We start from the raw sequence: 14,698 nt of genomic DNA on the forward strand, positions 1-14,698 counted from the left end.
TCTTCGGCCATGCTTGGTGCATGGTGCAAACCGTACCTGGGTATTTCTGACACACCGATAGCTGAAGCCTTTTCATTGCGCAATGGTGCTTGTTTCACAATGCTTCGAGGATTCTCGCATGTGATAATGGAGGTAGACTGCCTGTGGTCGATGACACTCTCGAACACTCGCCACAATTATATGGATGTAATTTTTATTATTTCTGATGTTCGTTGTACTGCCATGATTGAAATGAATAGATCAGATGTTTTCCTGCAAAGAAAAAAGGTTAGAAAATAGAGGAGAGCTCAGTATTTTTTTGATATTCAGCATGTAAACATGTCAACGAACCTACCGACTCATCTTTGTGCTAAGCATGCTTGCACATTGAATGACACCGAAAGCTGGCTTGGTGAAACTTCCACCTTTCTAGCGACCAACCTCCTAGCTGATTGTCCTAGGAATCCTTGTGTCTGAATAAAGCTTTCTGATTTGCCCGAAAAAAAAAGAAAAATGCACAATGTGTATTGAGAAAAGTAGGCACATGTTTAAAATAGAAAATCAAAGAAAACATGAGAAAGAAACAAAGAATACCTAGAAAAAAACCAGTTAAAATAGTGAAACCCGATAAGAGAAAATATATAGAGAAAAAAAAAACACTCACGCCAGAGGTAACTACAGTACTGGACCAGCCCACTAGCCTCACATGAGATGTATAAAATGGGAAAACAGGGGCAGAACAATTGGACTTTATGTTTTATTTTATGAAAATAATGAAAACTAGTCCACTCCTTTATGAATCCCAAGGGCATGCTCATTGTCTTTTTTTATCTCAATTACAGGCAATTAACATCCTTAGGTACCTTTACTACAAACTGGAACTTAGGGACAATTAACATCATTTGTTGAAGACCATCATACTCTAGGTTAGGCAAATATGTGAGGAATCCCCATTATTAGTTTATGTATTTATATATATTTGAATTATAAACCAACATTAAATTATCCGATCTTGTGAAAACAATAATAAACATGATATATTGTCTCACATGGGGTATGATGTCAGCTATGAACCCTCAAAATTTAAATAGTTTGGGGAGCAAATGAGTAAAAAATTGCATTGTTGATCGAAGAATGGAACACAGGGTATGATGTTGGCTATGAACATTAGTAGGAGAAATCCCATAGTTAGATTCACGTCTGAACATGGGCTCTCTTAGCGATTTCAAATTTCTGACCGTTGGATCTCTCCCCTGATGCGATTTGGGTCGTCGGATCTGCCCCTGGGATGAGCTGTGCCGTTGGATAAAATTCAGAGTTGGATCAATGAACAGTAATTTTGTTTTCTCACCTCGGTATATTAGGCAGGTGTCGCTGACATGTGGGGTCCCGCGCTCATGGGCCGTGCCTGTAAGTGGCTTGGGTGCGTAGACACCCGGTGCGGGTGGCTCACAGTCAAAAAATCGTGCCACCGCCTGTAAATCTCAGATCCCGCTAAGGGCATTAGAGGGATTTCACTTTCTTGCCTTTCCGTGGCGTGCTGTGGGTGGACATTTCAGTGTAGAGGAGAGGAGGGCACCTGATTGGGTGATAACCCTAGCCGCCATCCCCATCCTAGCGCGCCCCCTCCTTCGCAGCCGCCGCCACCCTCCCGTCCGGTTCTCCTCTCACGTCGTCGAGCTCGCCTCCGCCGCTGCTCTCCCCTGTCCTTCTCGCACCACCAACCTCGATTCCTCCCCTGTACACGGCGAGCTCGACGAGCAAGGCTGACATTTGGGCACTGTTGTACGAGGGCCATGCCGAGCATGCCCCGGAGCACGGCGGCCTCTGCTTCCGCTTCTCGTCCAATGGGCACCTCTGCACGTGTGACGACCTAGGTGCCGCTGCTGTCACCACCGGCGCAGGTTCAAAGGCGACGGCCGCGCGTCGCCATCATCAGGACGAGCGAGAAGGCCAAAGGCGAAGGCCGCGCGTCGCCATCACCGGGAGGAGCAATGGCCGCCGAGACGACCGTCCATGTCGCCGGTGTCATCAACCTTCAGGTGCTCTTCCTCCCGTCTCAGCTAGGATTCCTGTCCTTCCTCTCACTCTTTCTCTTCCTCGCATATCTCTCTCCGCCGTCGCCGTCGCCATCCACACGAGGAGCACACGGACGGCTAATCCGTCCAGGTTTGAGGCGGTGTGGTCTCGCGTCGCCCCTCTCCCCTTCAAGAACATTGTGTCCTCCACTCTGCTCATTGTTGGTGATTCAGATACAGGCCATTGATGCTCCTTGGTGGTGTCGTGGCCGCGACGGAGGAGGAGGCGCGACACTGTGCGGGAGATGGGGGAGGCCGTCGCGGTGGTGGGGCTAGACTTTGCGGCCTGCAACGAGGCGGCCGTCGATGCCGCGGTGGAGGCGGCGTGGTGCTGCTTTGGCCACGACAGGCTCAATACCCTGGTTAACTGCTGCTCCTATGAAGGTATGCATACACTACTGACAGATACTGTGATACACATGCCCAATTTTCTGTCTGGCATAAGTATACACATGGGCAAGCCCAATTAATCACCAACCTACTCCACTAATTTCAGTCATCTTACCATCCACTGATTTCAACCATGAAATGTTTGCTTGGCCTTATGAGCAGGGGAAGTGCAAGACTGCCTCAGTGTAACTGAAGATGAGTACTCACACACCTTGGCTGCTAATAAAGGCGATGGCGAAGTGGTTCTGGGATACGCAGTCCGGCGGTTCCATGGTATGCTTGATCCAGATCACCGGCGCCGAGAGAGGATTCTACCCAAGGGTTGTGGCATACTGCACGAGCTTAGGCGTTGTTCATCAGCTCGTCAGAGTAAGCCTACCTTCCTGTTACAAAGAGGCATGAATGCTCACAGAAATCCTGAATGTCTACATGTTCATTGATGTTCTTTGTTACTGTCAAAGAAAATCTTTGCTGTGAGCACATTTGCAGGGAGTAGAAATCAGTGTTAACTGACAAATCTTCAGTAAATGGCTGTTGTCAAAGATTTCAGCATTTATAAATGTGCATATAAATGTTCAGTAAATGGCTGAAGTCAAAGATTTTATACTCCATTTGGTGAGCACATTTGTTAACATTAAATTAGTGTTAGCTGAATTACTGTCAAAGAAATTATTTACTGTTGTCATATTAGTGTTAGCAGTATTGTCATATTGACAGGATCACTGAATTTGACAGTTCTCAATTTGACAGTACAAATTATCAAGCTCACTGGAGTATATGCTCTATGTAAACTCTATTTAGAGATTCAGTGATGGGTTGATTTACAAATACTGAAGATAACATAGAGATTTGGAGTTTAAATAGAATAAGCTTGACAACAACTACTGCATATTTAGGGTCAAAAGTATGAATAACTTGGAGTTTGGCAGATAATAACATAAGTTTTAATTTGATTGTCTTCAACCGATCCATTTAACAGAAGTTTAACTTTTCTCAACCTTTTCCTTTTAAATGTTCGCTTTCATTTTTAGTGGACTGACCAGATGCATGGTACAATTGAACTGAAAGGAGAAGGGCATTTTCATCAAAGGGACATTTATTGGTCTGTACATTTTACTTCTTACTTTCTACTCACTCTAACAAAGCTAAGCTACTGATGAAAATTTTGAGGCCTTCTAACTTGGAACATCAGGACATGTTAAATCTCAATTTGTCACTTGCATGTTGCATTAAGTTACATGTCAGAGTTCTCTTGTGTATTGTAGTGAGCTGGATACAACTCATGTTTGATTAGTTGAGCTCTCCTCCTCGGCGATTGGCTGAAGGAGGACCAGGACGTCGAGCTAAGACGGGCCGCATCTGACTCGCCCTGTTGCAGTGGGGTGCCTTGCCTCCTTTGACACTCAACATGAGACAAGGTTATCTGGTGTTGGTTCTTAGGTTCGGAGGTTTATAAATGATCGGGGTGGTGTCTTTGGATGATTGTGCCTCGGTGCTATTTCCTGCTGGGTGTATGAATGAAACGTGATTGATCTTTGCCCATTAACCTGTTTGATAATTTAATTCAAGTTAGCACAAGCATAAGTTGTTAATAGTATGTTTTATGTTTTTTTTACAAGAAGCATTGTATGCTGCAACTATTTTGGATGGAATAGTTACTATAAGAGTGGGCTATATGTCACCAACCTTCTAATTGTATATTGTATTATCTGAAGTTTGGTGTTGTTTCATAAGCATTTCTTTCAATGTCAGATTACTATGATTCTGACGCAACAAGGTTTTGATTCATGCTTATGATCACATTATGAAGTTGTACTCTGCTTCAACTCATGTTTCTACCCTAATTTGTCTAACTGGTTCTTTTTATTTTTGTGGACGAGGCATGTCAAGGCGGCGTGGCGGCACTATGGACGACATCAGCATGACCAGATCAGTGGTGAAAATCCCAGGTGAAAATACTCTCTTTATTAGGTCTCATTTTGTTGAATGAATAGTTACTTTATATGATGTTGGTTAGGGTTTGTATGGAGATAGCAGCTGTTATGTTTGACCATCACTTATATATATATATGCATTGCCTGCTATTTGCAAAGTTTGTTGGCTTTGGTCTGCAACTACAACTTGCACAATAAGTGCAATCGGATAAATGACACAACTTGCACAATAGTTACTTGATATGAGCTTATGGAGAAGCTTGAGGAAACACGAAGGTCAATAGGATGCATTTTACTAGAGCTTGATCATGCAGATTTTCTTGGATTTTGCCTACTGATAAAGCTAAGGTTTCTATGGTTGAAAGGGATTATACTAATTTACAGGACCCAAAGTGATAGAAGATTCTGCGGCTGTGGAAACCACCAGGTACATGTAGAACGCACAAAACGATACCTTCTAAGATGAACCAGTACCTGAGTTAGAGAGCACACGTGAAATTACTATCAGTTAGGATTATCAAGTTTATTAGATACACAACATCAGAATGAGTGAGCGAGCACATGTAAAATTGCTTTGAACAGTGAGCGAGTCCCGTACCAGTTTTAATGTTGTATAGATTATGTGTACTTATATTTATTGAACTGGATTACTTAATAAATTTTGAAGCCAAATTTAAGATGATTCGATGAAGAAAAAATAGAACTTAAACAGTGTCATGTCATGTGTTAAGCTTAGATGATGCCTTTCTTACACAAAGGTCTTACAATGTATTCCTATTAGTCATTCTAATAAACAAGGATACCTTCCTTGCACAGGTAGTTCGTGAGTGATGATCAATCAATTCGAAGAACCACTTGCTTCGGCACTGTTATTGCCCAACTATGTATTATACCACTAGCTACCTAGCCGTTTCAGTGAATTTCTATTCGACCATTCACCTTTTGTAGGAATGTCTTGCTCTGAATATTATGTTGCATCAAAATTGTTGGATGCTCTCTCAGACCTTGACTGCTTTGTATAAATATACAGTATATAAAGCATTCTGCGTTAGCCCTGTTTGTGGTTTGCTAATTGTGTTGCTTGCTCAATACTGATCTCATTGCCACTGACTGCTTCTGCTACTCTTTAGCACTGAACTCCCTATTGCTCTTGAACAAACTAAATACTTGTGCTTTATGATGGTCCTATTAATTGTGCTGGCTAAACATGCTAAGTTTGCCCCACAATTACAGTATACCTGGAACAAGTGTTAGGACCCGGTACCGCGCGCCAGGTGGCGCGTTGCAGGTCTAGTAAAAAATGATTGGGAGTGAGGAGGGGCCTGGTTGTGGTTGGGGACGTTTTCTAGCATCGGTTGAGGCTTCTTCGGGTTGTTCCCTAGCAGAGAACAGTGTCCCTCCACCCACTGTTGGTCTCCACTTCAGGCGGTTTCCAAGCAACAACGTGCCTCCATCTAGAGCCCAACTCAGCAAAAGCTGAATCCTAGAGTACGGCGTTCTCCCCCATCTCAAATTTTCTTACCTTCAAGCTCTTTTTAACAAATGTGAATAGTCTCTCCATAATGCATATGCTCAACCATCCTATTATTACATATAGTTTCAGCCTCCAACTGATTTAAAGGAACCAATAAATGGCCCAAATAAAACACACATTGTTCATGAGCATTGAGAAAAATCTAAGCACAAATTCTTCTATTAGACACCCAACCAAGGTTTGCGAAGATCTCCATGATTGTTGTCTCCAAGATATGACATGCCCATCCCATTCTTGTACTGTTCTCCTCGTTTTCTGCAACAACGCTCATGGCCTGGTCCAGTGTGTTCCCGTGAAGATCACCTACATACATGGATTTTTCAAATTTTCTGGTAAAAAAAATATCTTTTCAAGTTAGCCAAATAGCCTCGAGCTTCTGAAAAAAGGCGTTGTTTGGAGAATCCGAAATGGCCAGAATGTACGTATATGCACTAGTAGAAAAAGGGGCTTTCATTCGGGCCTGGCCAGCCCATTAGTCCCGGTTCTGCCACAAACCGGGACCAATGGAGGCATTTGTCCCAGTTCGTGAGCCCAGGGGGCCGGCCGGGGCCTCGTGGGCATTGGTCCCGGTTCGTCTGGGCCCATTTGTCCCGGCTCTTGGCACGAACCGGGACCAATGAGCCTCGCTCCTGGCCCACAACCATTGGTCCCGGTTCGTGGCAGGAACCGGGACAGAAGGATGGCCTTTAGTCCCGGTTCCAGCCACGAACCGGGACAAATGAGTTTCCTATATATACCCCATCGCCGGCGAGCAGAGCACTCCATAGTGCTCTGTTTTTTGCTGGCCGGCGAGGAAGGGCATTTGGGTGCTCTAGCTCACCTCTTATGCATGTGAGGTGTTTGATGAAATGCCCGAGCCACACTAGTTAAGCTTTCTCCTCTCGAAGCTCGACCTCCGAGCTCCATTTTTTCCGAGATTTGTCTAGGTTTAGCGTCCATCACGCCCCGTCCTCGTCTTCACCGCCGTTTATCGCCTGCGCCGATCTCGTCGCCGGCACCACCGTGGTGAGCCTCTTGTTCTTATCTTCTTTCTGAAAGAAAAAAATCTTACTTTAGATAGATTCTTGTCTAATTTTCTTACTTTTGACACACATAATTATATATAATGCACGCAGATGAACCGGCAATGGATGTACGGTGACAGACACACCTCTGAGTACATTAAGGGCGTGCATAATTTTCTCGAAGTGGCTGAGGCAAACAAGCAGAATGGTTTTACGTGTTGTCCATGCCCTAATTGTGGGAATATGAGGTCTTACTCTGACAAGAAAATCCTTCACACCCACCTGCTTTATAAGGGTTTCATGCCACACTATAATGTTTGGATGAAGCACGGAGAAATAGGGGTTATGTTGGAAGACAGAGAAGAAGAAGAGGATGATGACAACTATGTGCCCCCTGAATATGGTGATGCTGCAACGGGGGAAGCTGAAGATCCAGAGGAACCAGACGATGTGCCCGATGATGATCTCCGCCGGGTCATTGTTGTTGCAAGGAAAAGTGCGAAAGTGAAAAGGAGAAGCTGAAGTTCGATCGCATGTTAGAGGATCACAAAAAAGGGTTGTACCCCAATTGCGAAGATGGCAACACAAAGCTCGGTACCGTACCGGAATTGCTGCAGTGGAAGGCAGAGAATGCTGTGCCTGACAAAGAATTTGAGAAGCTACTGAAAATATTGAAGAAGAAGCTTCCAAAGGATAACGAATTGCCCGACAGTACATACGCAGCAAAGAAGGTTGTATGCCCTCTAGGATTGGAGGTGGAGAAGATACATGCATGCCCTAATGACTGCATCCTCTAACGCGGTGCGTACAAGGATTTGAACGCATGCCCTGTATGCGGTGCATTGCGGTATAAGATCAGACGAGATGACCCTGGTGATGTTGAGGGCGAGCCCCGCAGGAAAAGGGTTCCTGCGAAGGTGATGTGGTATGCTCCTATAATACCACGGTTGAAACGACTGTTCAAAAACAAAGAGCATGCCAAGTTGATGCGATGGCACAGTGAGGACCGTAAGAAAGACGGGAAGTTGAGAGCACCCGCTGACGGGTCGCAGTGGAAAAAAATCAAAAGAGAGTTCTGGGCTGAGTTTGCAAGTGACCCAAGGAACGTATGGTTTGCTTTAAGTGCGGATGGCATTAATCCTTTCGGGGAGCAGAGCAGCAATCACAGCACCTGGCCCGTGACTCTATGTATGTATAACCTTCCTCCTTGGATGTGCATGAAGCGGAAGTTCATTATGATGTCAATTCTCATCCAAGGCCCTAAGCAACCCGGCAACGACATTGATGTGTACCTAAGGCCATTAGTTGAAGAACTCTTACAGCTGTGGAATGGAACAGGTGTACGTGCGTGGGATGAGCACATGGGGGAAGAATTTGACCTAAAAGCGTTGCTGTTCGTGACCATCAATGATTGGCCTGCTCTCAGTAACCTTTCAGAACAGACAAACAAGGGATACCACGCATGCACGCACTGTTTAGCTGATACCGAAAGTACATACCTGGACAGATGCAGGAAGAATGTATACCTGGGCCATCATCGATTTCTCCTGACCAACCATCAATGTCGAAAGAAAGGCACGCATTTCAAAGGCGAGGCAGATCACCGGAAGAAGCCCGCCATGCGTACCGGTGATCACGTACTTGCTATGGTCTCTAATTTACATGTAATATTTGGAAAGGATCCCGGCGGACTAGCTGTTCCGAATGACGCTGAGGGACGCGCACCCATGTGGAAGAAGAAATTTATATTTTGGGACCTACCCTACTCCCACCGGCCAAGGGTATAGGCGCGCCAAAGGGGGGAGTCCTACTCCCACCGGGAGTAGGACTCCTCCTTTCCTTGTGGGAGTAGGAGAAGGGAAGGGGGGAGGAGAAAGAAGGAAGGGGGCGCCCCCCTTCCCTAGTCCAATTCGGACCAGATCATGGGGAGGGGCGCGGCCACCTTTTCAGACCTTTCTCTCCTTTCCCGTATGGCCCATTAAGGCCCAATACGAATTCCCGTAACCCTCCGGTACTCCGAAAAATACCCGAATCACTCGGAACCTTTCCGAAGTCCGAATATAGTCGTCCAATATATCTATCTTTACGTCTCGGCCATTTCGAGACTCCTCGTCATGTCCCCGATCTCATCCGGGACTCCGAACTCCTTCGGTACAACAAAACTCAATAAAGCTGTCATCGTAACGTTAAGCGTGCGGACCCTTCGGGTTCGAGAACTATGTAGACATGACCGAGACACCTCTCCGGTCAATAACCAATAGCGGGACCTGAATGCCCATATTGGCTCCCACATATTCTACGAAGATCTTTATCGGTCAGACCGCATAACAACATACGTTGTTCCGTTTGTCATCGGTATGTTACTTGCCCGAGATTCGATCGTCGGTATCTCGATACCTAGTTCAATCTCGTTACCGGCAAGTCTCTTTACTCGTTCCGTAATACATCATCCTGCAACTAACTCATTAGTCACAATGCTTGCAAGGCTTATAGTGATGTGCATTACCGAGTGGGCCCAGAGATACCTCTCCGACAATCGGAGTGACAAATCCTAATCTCGAAATACGCCAACCCAACAAGTACCTTTGGAGACACCTGTAGAGCACCTTTTGTTGGGGAACGTAGCAGAAATTCAAAATTTTCTACGCATCACCAAGATCAATCTATGGAGTAATCTAGTAACGAGGGGAAGGGGAGTGCATCTACATACCCTTGTAGATCGCGATGCGGAAGCGTTGCAAGAACGCGGATGAAGGAGTCGTACTCGTAGCGATTCAGATCGCGGTTGATTCCGATCTAAGCACCGAAGAACGGTGCCTCCGCGTTCAACACACGTGCAGCCCGGTGACGTCTCCCACGCCTTGATCAAGCAAGGAGAGAGGGAGAGGTTGGGGAAGACTCCATCCAGCAGCAGCACGACGGCGTGGTGGTGATGGAGGAGCGTGGCAATCCCGCAGGGCTTCGCCAGGCACCGCGGGAGAGGAGGAGGAGGGAGAGGGGTAGGGCTGCGCCGAAAGAGAGACGTGCTCATGTGTCTTGGGCAGCCCAAACCTCAACTATATATAGGGGGGGGGGGGAGGGGCTGCGCCCCCTCTAGGGTTTCCACCCCCAAGGGCTGGCGGCCAGCCCTAGATCCCATCAAGGGGGGCGGCCAAGGGGAGGAGAGGGGGGCGCCCCACTAGATGGGCCCTAAGGCCCATCTGGACCTAGGGTTTGCCCCCTCCCACTCTCCCATGCGCCTTGGGCCTTGGTGGGGGGGCGCACCAGCCCACCTGGGGCTGGTCCCCTCCCACACTTGGCCCACGCAGCCTTCTGGGGCTGGTGGCCCCACTTGGTGGACCCCCGGGACCCTCCCGGTGGTCCCGGTACATTACCGATAACACCCGAAACTTTTCTGGTGACCAAAACAGGACTTCCCATATATAAATCTTTACCGACCATTCCGGAACTCCTCGTGACGTCCGGGATCTCATCCGGGACTCCGAACAACATTCGGTAACCACGTACATACTTTCCCTATAACCCTAGCGTCATCGAACCTTAAGTGTGTAGACCCTACGGGTTCGGGAACCATGCAGACATGACCGAGACGTTCTCCGGTCAATAACCAACAGCGGGATCTGGATACCCATGTTGGCTCCCACATGTTCCACGATGATCTCATCGGATGAACCACGATGTCGGGGATTCAATCAATCCCGTATACAATTCCCTTTGTCTATCGGTATGTTACTTGCCCGAGATTCGATCGTCGGTATCCCTATACCTTGTTCAATCTCGTTACCGGCAAGTCTCTTTACTCGTTCCGTAACTCACATCATCCCGTGATCAACTCCTTGGTCACATTGTGCACATTATGATGATGTCCTACCGAGTGGGCCCAGAGATACCTCTCCGTTTACACGGAGTGACAAATCCCAGTCTCGATTCGTGCCAACCCAACAGACACTTTCGGAGATACCTGTAGTGCACCTTTATAGCCACCCAGTTACGTTGTGACGTTTGGTACACCCAAAGCATTCCTACGGTATCCGGGAGTTGCACAATCTCATGGTCTAAGGAAATGATACTTGACATTAGAAAAGCTCTGAGCAAACGAACTACACGATCTTGTGCTAGGCTTAGGATTGGGTCTTGTCCATCACATCATTCTCCTGATCCCGTTATCAACGACATCCAATGTCCATGGTCAGGAAACCGTAACCATCCATTGATCAACGAGCTAGTCAACTAGAGGCTTACTAGGGACATGGTGTTGTCTATGTATCCACACATGTATCTGAGTTTCCTATCAATACAATTCTAGCATGGATAATAAACGATTATCGTGAACAAGGAAATATAATAATAACCAATTTATTATTGCCTCTAGGGCATATTTCCAACACCTTTATAATCACCCAGTTACGTTGTGACGTTTGGTAGCACACAAAGTGTTCCTCCGGTAAACGGGAGTTGCATAATCTCATAGTCATAGGAACATGTATAAGTCATGAAGAAAGCAATAGCAACATACTAAATGATCGGGTGCTAAGCTAACGTAATGGGTCATGTCAATCACGTCATTCTCCTAATGAGGTGATCCCGTTAATCAAATGACAACTCATGTCTATGGCTAGGAAACATAACCATCTTTGATTAACGAGCTAGTCAAGTAGAGGCATACTAGTGACACTCTGTTTGTCTATGTATTCACACATGTATTATGTTTCCGGTTAATACAATTCTAGCATGAATAATAAACATTTATCATGATATAAGGAAATATATAATACTTTATTATTCAGCATGAATAATAAACATTTATCACGAATCCGGTTTACTACTCAGAGTCATCCGGATTAGTGTCAAAGTTCGCATCGACGTAACCCTTTACGACGAACTCCTTTTCACCTCCATAATCGAGAAAATTCCTTAGTCCACTAGATACTAAGGATAAGTTCGACCGCTGTCATGTGATCCATTCCCGGATCACTATTGTACCCCTTGACCAACTCATGGCAAGGCACACTTCATGTGCGGTACACAGCATAGCATACTGTAGAGCCTACGTCTAAAGCATAGGGGACGACCTTCGTCCTTTCTCTCTCTTCTGCTCTGGTCATGTCTTGAGTCTTACTCAATACTCACACCTTGTAACACAGCCAAGAACTCCTTCTTTGTTGATCTATTTTGAACTCTTTCAAAATCATGTCAAGGTGTGCGTTCTTTGAAAGTATCATCAAGGGTCTTGATCTATCTCTATAGATCTTGATGCCCATTATGTAAGCAGCTTTATCCAGGTCTTCCTTTGAAAAACTCCTATCAAACAACCCTTTATGCTTTCCAGAAATTTTACATTATTTCGGATCAACAATATGTCATTCACATATACTCAGAAATGTTGTAGCGCTCCCACTCACTTTATTGTAAATACAAGTTTCTAACAAACTTTGTATAAACCCAAAAACTTTGATCACTCCATCAAAGCGTATATTCTGACTCCGAGATGCTTGCTCTAATCCATGGAAGGATCGCTGGAGCTAGCATACCTTTTAGCATCCTTAGGATCGACAAAACCTTTCTGATTGTATCACATACAACCTTTCCTTACGAAAACTGGTAAGGAAACTTGTTTTGACATCCATCTGCTAGATTTCATAAATGCAGCTAATGATAACATGATTCCGACGGACTTAAGCATCGCTACGGATGAGAAAATTTCATCATAGTCAACTCCTTGAACTTGTGAAAATACTCTTTGCCACAAGTCGAGCTTCATGGACGGCAACATTACCGTCCATGTCCGTCTTCTTCTTAAAGATCCATTTATCTCAATGGCTTGCCGATCATCGGGCAAGTTCACCAAAGTCCATGCTTTGTTCTGATACATGGATCCTATCTCGGATTTCATGGCTTCTAACCATTTGTCGGAATATGGGCCCACCATCGCTTCTCCATAGCTCGTAGGTTCATATTTGTCTAGCAACATGACTTCCAAGACAGGATTACGTACCACTCTGAAGTAGTACGCATCCTTGTCGACCTACGAGGTTTGGTAGTGACTTGATCCGAAGTTTCATGATCAATATCATAAGCTTCCACTTCAATTGGTGTAGGTGCCACAGGAACAACTTCCTGTGCCCTGCTACACACTAGTTGAAGTGACGGTTCAATAACCTTATCAAGTCTCCACCATCCTCCCACTCAATTCTTTCGAGAGAAACTTTTCCTCGAGAAAGGAACCGTTTCTAGAAGCAATTGCTTCCAGATCTGAAATAGGAGGTATACCCAACTGTTTTGGGTATTCTTATGAAGATGTATTTATCCGCTTTGGGTTCGAGCTTATCAGCCTGAAACTTTTTCACATAAGCTTCGCAGCCCCAAACTTTTAAGAAACGACAACTTAGGTTTCTCTAAATGGTGTCGTCTCAACGGAATTGCGTGGTGCCCCTTTTAAAGTGAATGCGGTTGTCCCTAATGCCTAACCCATAAACGATAGTGGTAATTCGATAAGAAACATCATGGTATGCACCATATCCAATAGGGTGCAGCTATGATGTCCGGACACACCATCACACTATGGTGTTCCAGGCGGTATTAATTGTGACAATGTCTCAATTGTGTGCCAAACTCGTAACTCAGATACTCATCTCTATGATCATATCACAGACATTTTATCCTCTTGTCACGACGATCTTCAACTTCACTCTGAAATTACTTGAACCTTTCAATAATTCAGACTTGTGTTCCATCAAGTAAATACACTCAGCATCTACTCAAATCATCTGTGAAGTAAGAACATAACGATATCCACTGCATGCCTCAGCACTCATTGGACTGCATACATCAAAAATGTATTACTTCCAATAAGTTGCTCTCTTGTTCCATCTTACTGAAAACGAGGACTTTCAGTCATCTTTCCCATGTGGTATGATTTGCATGTCTCAAGTGATTCGAAATCAAGTGAGTCCAAACGATCCATCTGCATGGAGTTTCTTCATGCATATATACCAATAGACATGGTTCGCATGTCTCAATCTTTTCAAAAACGAGTGAGTCCAAAGATCCATCTACATGGAGCTTCTTCATGCGTTCTATACTAATATGACTCAAATAGCAGTGCCACAAGTATGTGGTACTATCATTACTATTTTGGCATGAACATGTGTATCACTACGATCGAGATTCATTTTAGGTGCAAGACCATTGAAGGTATCATTCAAATAAACAGAGTAACCATTATTCTCCTTAAATGAATAACCGTATTGCGATAAACATAATCCAATCATGTTCAACGCAAATACCAAATATCGATAGTAGAGGGAGCATGCGATGCTTGATCACATCAACCTTGGAAACACTTCCAACGCACATCGTCATCTCACCTTTAGCTAGTCTCCGTTTATTCCGCAGCTTTTAATTCGAGTTACTAACACTTAGCAACTGAACCGGTATCTAGTACCCTGGTGCTGCTAGGAGTACTAGTAAAGTACACATTCATTTAATGTATATCCAATATACTTCTGTCGACCTTGCCTGCCTTCTCATCTACCAAGTATCCAGGGTAGTTCCGCTTCAGTGACCGTTCCCCTCATTACAGAAGCACTTAGTCTCGGGTTTGGGTTCAACCTTGGGATTCTTCACTAGAGCAGCAAACGACTTACTGTTTCATGAAGTATCCCTTTTGCCCTTGCCCTTCTAGAAACTAGTGGTTTTACTAACCATCAACAATTGATGCTCCTTCTTGATTTCTACTTTCGCGGTGTCAAACATCGCGAATAGCTCAAAGATCATCAT

The 14,698-nt window shown here is 45.1% G+C and overlaps 1 long non-coding RNA gene and 1 pseudogene across 8 annotated transcripts; one reads left to right on the top strand and one right to left on the bottom strand.

Annotated features, from left to right (window-relative positions):
* Positions 1-1,543: 1,543 nt before the first annotated feature.
* LOC109758318 (uncharacterized) lies at positions 1,544-5,440 on the top strand. Of its 8 annotated transcripts, XR_012205541.1 has the most exons (6): positions 1,544-2,021; positions 2,232-2,441; positions 2,610-2,816; positions 3,479-3,549; positions 3,713-4,808; positions 5,198-5,440. It is a non-coding gene; the product is annotated as an uncharacterized lncRNA (long non-coding RNA). The 8 variants fall into 8 exon arrangements; XR_006672475.2 differs by having other exon boundaries at positions 3,479-4,808; XR_012205540.1 differs by lacking the exon at positions 3,479-3,549 and having other exon boundaries at positions 1,545-2,021.
* A 520-nt stretch (positions 5,441-5,960) lies between these two features.
* The window catches only part of LOC109758306 (uncharacterized), a 43,013-nt pseudogene continuing 34,275 nt past the window's right edge, over positions 5,961-14,698 (bottom strand).

Source organism: Aegilops tauschii, chromosome 3 (genome assembly GCF_002575655.3).
Source record: "Aegilops tauschii subsp. strangulata cultivar AL8/78 chromosome 3, Aet v6.0, whole genome shotgun sequence".
Classification (NCBI taxonomy): domain Eukaryota; kingdom Viridiplantae; phylum Streptophyta; class Magnoliopsida; order Poales; family Poaceae; genus Aegilops; species Aegilops tauschii.